The sequence below is a fragment of the Lolium perenne genome, chromosome 3, assembly GCF_019359855.2.
Source record: "Lolium perenne isolate Kyuss_39 chromosome 3, Kyuss_2.0, whole genome shotgun sequence".
Taxonomy (NCBI): domain Eukaryota; kingdom Viridiplantae; phylum Streptophyta; class Magnoliopsida; order Poales; family Poaceae; genus Lolium; species Lolium perenne.
In genome coordinates, this window is record NC_067246.2 from 8,025,549 (window position 1) to 8,033,301 (window position 7,753).

Genomic DNA, 7,753 nt, shown 5'->3' on the forward strand with positions numbered 1-7,753 from the left:
TGTTGTTGGGGTCTTATTCGAAGACTTGGACTACAACTCTTGGGGATTTCCACCTATATAATGAGGAGGAGAGGGAGGGGCAGCCACTCTTGGCCGCACCACCTAGGGCTGCCCATGGCCAGAGCCCTAGCCACCCCCTCTCCCAAACCATAGCCTCTCCTCCTCCACATAATACTCCCGCAGCGCATAGGCGAAGCCCTGCCGGAGTTCTCTGCCACCACCGCCACCATGTCGTCGTGCTGCCGGGATTCCGAGGAGGATCTACTACTTCCGCTGCCCGCTGGAATGGGGAGAAGGACGTCGTCATCAACACCGAACGTGTGACCGAGTACGGAGGTGCTGCCCGATTGTGGCACCGTCAAGATCTTCTACGCGCTTTTGAAAGCGGCAAGTGATCATCTTCTGCAACAACGAGATCTAATCCCGTAGGCTTTGGAAATCTTCAAGGGTTAGTCTCGTTCATCCCCTCGTTACTACCATCTTCTAGATTGCATCTTGGCTTGGATTGCGTTCTTGCGGTAGGAAATTTTTTGTTTTCTATGCTACGAATCCCATCACATAGGCCCTTTTCTTATTTAATTTCTTTTTATTTTGTTTTAACTTGGAATGGTGAAAAGGATAGGGTTTAATCCTTTCAAAATACTTCAACAAACAATCTTGGCAATATCACAACATATAAGCATGATCACTATGTATCAAACTTAATTTAATAAAAGTTTTTGTTGGTTCCAAAATTTGGAAAATAGGGAAATTCATTTTCTTCTTTGTTTGAAAATTTGGGATGTTACAAACCCTTCCCCCTTAAACAAATCTCGTCCCTAGATTTTAAGAAAAGTTAGGTTCCTAAGAGAGATTGAGCAATTGGATTAACAGGAAACATACTTGGCATGGCCTGAGGTGCTTCTTGTGCTTCTGTTGCATTCATGTGGTAGAGGCGGACGTTGTAGTTGTTCTGGTTCCTTCTGGCTGCAAAGCGGCACTGTTGCTGGGCAGGTGCAGCAGTATTGGGGGCATTCTTGGCAAGCTTCTTGGGGCATTCATTGGAGTAATGACCCACAGTGCCACATTCATAGCAGGTTATTTTTGACTTGTCCTTTGGGGCAATGGGGGTAGTATTGCTCCCAGTCCTCGGGCCAGTGTTGGTGTTGTTGTTGTTCCCATTGTTGTTGTTGCTGTTGTGATTGTTGTTGTTGCTGTGGTTGTTGTTGTTGTTGCCTCCGGTCTTCGGGGGTCCTCCATTGTTGTTGGTGTAGTTTGGGCGATACGCCTGAGCAGTGGGCTTGTTGTTTCTTGGGGTAAATCCTCCAGAGGAGTTGTTGCGGTACTTCTGGGTATGGTGGGGTCCATTCTGGTTCATCATCCTGCGCTTGCGGTTCTCGTTGTCTTGGTGAAGCTTCCCTTCCATCTGTATGGCTGAGTCCACTAGGGCTTCCAAGTCAGCAAACGGAATGTTCACTAACACAGTTTGCATTTCATCATGCAGTCCGTTCAGAAATCTCTCCTTCCTTTTCTCATTGGTGTCGGTCTCATCCGGGGCGTACCTTGACAGAGTAAGAAATCTGTCGAGGTATTCCACCACGGACATTCTTCCTTGCTTGAGTTCACGGAACTCGTCTCTCATCTTCTTGATCAGTCCTTGGGGCACGTGATATTTGCTGAACTTGAGTTTGAAATCTTCCCAAGTCATCATCTGTCCCGCATTCATTGCGCGGGCACTTGTCCACCAGGCTCTTGCAGGTCCTGACAGGTAGTGGGTGGCGAATAGCACTTTCTCTGCGGCTTCAACTCCCGCAACTTCCAGGTTGTTCTCCATGGTTTGGAGCCAGTCATCTGCGTCAAGTGGCTCTTCGGTCTTGCTGAACATGGGTGGGTTTGTGTTATGAAAATTCTTCAGCTTCGATCCAGGGTGATCGTGGTTTCCATGGCCTTGGTTGTTCTGGGCTATTAGTGCAGTGCGGCAATATTGGCTTGTCGTTCAGCTCTCTCGGCTTCTCGGTCTGCCATCATCATCTCCAGCATCTGCATCATTGCATCCTGGTTGGTGGGGCCATCTGATCATAGAGGTAGATGATAGGATAAGAGGGAAATTTCTATGGTTTGTTTGGTTACAGTTTTAAAAGTTCATAACTTGAAAACTTGAGTAGTGTTGTGGGGTGATACGCGTACAGCACGCGTCCGTTGGGAACCCCAAGAGGAAGGTGTGATGCGTACAGCGGCAAGTTTTCCCTCAGTAAGAAACGAAGGTTTATCGAACCAGTAGGAGCCAAGAAGCACGTTGAAGGTTGATGGCGGCGAGATGTAGTGCGGCGCAACACCAGGGATTCCGGCGCCAACGTGGAACCTGCACAACACAACCAAAGTACTTTGCCCCAACGAAACAGCGAGGTTGTCAATCTCACCGGCTTGCTGTAACAAAGGATTAGATGTATAGTGTGGATGATGATTGTTTGCAGAGAACAGTAGAACAAGTATTGCAGTAGATTGTATTTGATGTAAAAGAATGGACCGGGGTCCACAGTTCACTAGTGGTGTCTCTCCCATAAGATAAATAGCATGTTGGGTGAACAAATTACAGTTGGGCAATTGACAAATAGAGAGGGCATGACAATGCACATACATGATATGATGAGTATTATGAGATTTAATTGGGCATTACGACAAAGTACATAGACCGCTATCCAGCATGCATCTATGCCTAAAAAGTCCACCTTCAGGTTATCATCCGAACCCCTTCCATTATTAAGTTGCAAACAACAGACAATTGCATTAAGTATGGTGCGTAATGTAATCAATAACTACATCCTCGGACATAGCATCAATGTTTTATCCCTAGTGGCAACAGCACATCCATAACCTTAGGGGCTTCTGTCACTCCCCCAGATTCACGGAGACATGAACCCACTATCGAGCATAAATACTTCCTCTTGGAGTTACAAGCATCAACTTGGCCAAAGCATCTACTAGTAACGGAGAGCATGCAAGATCTTAAACAACACATAGATTGATAATCAACATAACATAGTATTCTCTATCCATCAGATCCCAACAAACACAACATATAGTATTACAGATAGATGATCTTGATCATGTTAGGCAGCTCACAAGATCCGACAATGAAGCATAATGAGGAGAAGACAACCATCTAGCTACTGCTATGGACCCATAGTCCAGGGGTGAACTACTCACTCATCACTCCGGAGGCGACCATGGCGGTGTAGAGTCCTCTGGGAGATGATTCCCCTCTCCGGCAGGGTGCCGGAGGCGATCTCCTGAATCCCCCGAGATGGGATTGGCGGCGGCGGCGTCTCTGGAAGGTTTTCCGTATCGTGGCTCTCGGTACTGGGGGTTTCGCGACGAAGACTATATGTAGGCGGAAGGGCAGAGTCGGGAGAGTCACGAGGGGCCCACACGCCAGGGCCGCGCGGCCAGCTCCTAGGCCACGCCGCCCTGCCGTGGCGCCGCCTCGTGGCCCCACTTCGTCTTCTCTACGGTCTTCTGGAAGCTTCGTGTGAAAATAGGCCCCTGGGCGTTGATTTCGTCCAATTCCGAGAATATTTCCTTACTAGGATTTCTGAAACCAAAAACAGCAGAAACAAAGAATCGACTCTTCGGCATCTCGTTAATAGGTTAGTGCCGGAAAATGCATAAATATGACATAAAGTATGCATAAAACATGTAGATATCATCAATAATGTGGCATGGAACATAAGAAATTATCGATACGTCGGAGACGTATCAGCATCCCCAAGCTTAGTTTCTGCTCGTCCCGAGCAGGTAAACGATAACAAAGATAATTTCTGGAGTGACATGCCATCATAACCTTGATCATACTATTGTAAGCATATGTAATGAATGCAGCGATCAAAACAATGTAAATGACATGAGTAAACAAATGAATCATAAAGCAAAGACTTTTCATGAATAGTACTTCAAGACAAGCATCAATAAGTCTTGTATAAGAGTTAACTCATAAAGCAATAATTCAAAGTAAAGGTATTGAAGCAACATAAAGGAAGATTAAGTTTCAGCGGTTGCTTTCAACTTGTAACATGTATATCTCATGGATAATTGTCAACATAGAGTAATATAACAAATGCAATATGCAAGTATGTAGGAATCAATGCACAGTTCACACAAGTGTTTGCTTCTTGAGGTGGAGAGAAATAGGTGAACTGACTCAACAATAAAAGTAGAAGAAAGGTCCTTCAAAGAGGAAATCATCGATTGCTATATTTGTGCTAGTGCTTTGAATTTTGAAAACAAGAAACAATTTTGTCAACGGTAGTAATAAAGCACATGTGTTATGTAAATTATATCTTACAAGTTGCAAGCCTCATGCATAGTATACTAATAGTGCCCGCACCTTGTCCTAATTAGCTCGGATTACCTGGATTATCATCGCAATGCACATGTTTTAACCAAGTGTCACAAAGGGGTACCTCTATGCCGCATGTACAAAGGTCTAAGGAGAAAGCTCGCATCGGATTTCTCGCTATTGATTATTCTCAACTTAGACATCCATACCGGGACAACATAGACAACAGATAATGGACTCCTCTTTTATGCATAAGCATGTAGCAACAATTAATTTTCTCATATGAGATTGAGGATATTTGTCCAAAACTGAAACTTCCACCATGGATCATGGCTTTAGTTAGCGGCCCAATGTTCTTCTCTAACAGTATGCATGCTCTAACCATTTTAGTGGTAAATCTCCCTTACTTCAGACAAGACGAACATGCATAGCAACTCACATGATATTCAACAAAGAGTAGTTGATGGCGTCCCCAGGAACATGGTTATCGCACAACAAGCAACTTAATAAGAGATAAAGTGCATAAGTACATATTCAATACCACAATAGTTTTTAGGCTATTTTTCCCACGAGCTATATATTGCAAAGGTAAAGAATGGAAATTTTAAAGGTAGCACTCAAGCAATTTACTTTGGAATGGCGGAGAAATACCATGTAGTAGGTAGGTATGGTGGACACAAATGGCATAGTGGTTGGCTCAAGGATTTTGGATGCATGAGAAGTATTCCCTCTCGATACAAGGTTTAGGCTAGCAAGGTTTATTTGAAACAAACACAAGGATGAAGCGGTGCAGCAAAACTCACATAAAAGACATATTGTAAACATTATAAGACTCTACACCGTCTTCCTTGTTGTTCAAACTCAATACTAGAAATTATCTAGACCTTAGAGAGACCAATTATGCAAACCAAATTTTAGCAAGCTCTATGTATTTCTTCATTAATAGGTGCAAAGTATATGATGCAAGAGCTTAAACATGAGCACAACAATTGCCAAGTATCACATTATCCAAGACATTATAGCAATTACTACATGTATCATTTTCCAATTCCAACCATATAACAATTTAACGAAGAAGAAACTTTCGCCATGAATACTATGAGTAAAGCCTAAGGACATATTTGTCCATATGCAACAGCGGAGCGTGTCTCTCTCCCACAAAATGAATGCTAGGATCCATTTTATTCAAACAAAACAAAAACAAACCGACGCTCCAAGCAAAGTACATAAGATATGATGGAATAAAAATATAGTTTCACTAGAGGAACCTGATAATGTTGTCGATGAAGAAGGGGATGCCTTGGGCATCCCCAAGCTTAGACGCTTGAGTCTTCTTGATATATGCAGGGGTGAACCACCGGGGCATCCCCAAGCTTAGAGCTTTCACTCTCCTTGATCATATTGTATCATCTCCCTCTCTTGATCCTTGAAAACTTCCTCCACACCAAACTCAAAACAACTCATTAGAGGGTTAGTGCACAATTAAAATTTACATGTTCAGAGGTGACATAATCATTCTTAACACTTCTGGACATTGCACAAAGCTACTGAAAGTCAATGGAATCGAAAAATCCATCAAGCATAGCAAAACAGGCAATGCGAAATAAAAGGCAGAATCTGTCAAAACAGAACAGTTCGTAAAGACGAATTTTATTGAGGCACCAGACTTGCTCAAATGAAAATGCTCAAATTAAATGAAAGTTGAGTACATATCTGCGGATCACTCACATAAATTGGCATAATTTTCTGAGTTTTCTACAGAGAATTAGGCCCAGATTCGTGACAGCAAAGAAATCTGTTTCTGCGCAGTAATCCAAATCTAGTATGAACCTTACTATCAACGACTTTACTTGGCACAACAATGCACAAAACTAAGATAAGGAGAGGTTGCTACAGTAGTAACAACTTCCAAGACTCAAATATAAAATAAAGGTACTGTAGTAAAAACATGGGGTGTCTCCCATAAGCGCTTTTCTTTAACGCCTTTCAGCTAGGCGCAGAAAGTGTGAATCAAGTATTATCAAGAGACGAAGTTTCAACATCATAATTTGTTCTAATAATAGAATCAAAAGGTAACTTTATTCTCTTTCTAGGGAAGTGTTCCATACCTTTCTTGAGAGGAAATTGATATTTAATATTACATTCCTTCATATCAATGATAGCACCAATAGTTCGAAGAAAAGGTCTTCCCAATATAATGGGACAAGATGCATTGCATTCAATATCCAAGACAACAAAATCAACGGGGACAAGGTTATTGTTAACGGTAATGCGAACATTATCAACTATCCCCAATGGTTTCTTTGTAGAGTTATCAGCAAGATTAACATCCAAATAACAATTTTTCAATGGTGGCAAGTGAAGCATATTATAGATTTTCTTAGGCATAACGGAAATACTTACACCAAGATCACATAAAGCATTACAATCAAAGTCATTGACCTTCATCTTAATGATGGGCTCCCAACCATCCTCTAGCTTCCTAGGAATAGAAGTTTCGCGTTCTAGTTTCTCTTCTCTAGCTTTTATGAGAGCATTTGTAATATGTTTTGTGAAAGCCAAATTTATAGCACTAGCATTAGGACTTTTAGCAAGTTTTTGTAAGAACTTTATAACTTCAGAGATGTGGAAATCATCAAAATCTAAACCATTATAATCTAAAGCAATGGGATCATTGTCCCCAATGTTGGAAAAAATTTCAGAAGTTTTATCACAAAGTTTTCAAAGTAGCTTTAACGCGATTTGTGGCAGTTTTTCGCGCTTTGCATTAGAAGTGGGAACATTGCCAACACCAATTCTTTTACCATTATTAGTAGGAGGTGCAGCAACATGTGTAGCATTAGCATTGCTAGTGGTGGTAATAGTCCAAACTTTAGCTATATTATCTTCTTTTTCATTATCTTCTTTTTCCCACCTAGCACGCAACTCGGCCATCAATCTTATATTCTCATTAATTCTAACTTGGATGGCATTTGCTGTAGTAACAATTTTATTATTATGATTTTCATTAGGCATAACTTTCGATTTCAAAAGATCAACATCAAGACAAGACTATCGACTTTAGAAGCAAGTATATCAATTTTCCCAAGCTTTTCTTCAACAGATTTGTTAAAAGCAGTTTGTGTACTAATAAATTCTTTAAGCATAGCTTCAAGTCCAGGGGGTGTGTTCCTATTACTGTTGTAAGAATTCCCATAAGAATTACCATAGCCGTTGCCATTATTATAAGGATATGGCCTATAGTTGTTACTAGAATTGTTCCGGTAAGCATTGTTGTTGAAATTATTATTTTTAATGTAGTTTACATCAACATGTTCTTCTTGGGCAACCAATGAAGCTAACGGAACATTATTAGGATCAACATTAGTCCTATCATTCACAAGCATAGACATAATAGCATCAATCTTATCACTCAAGGAAGAGGTTTCTTCGACAGAA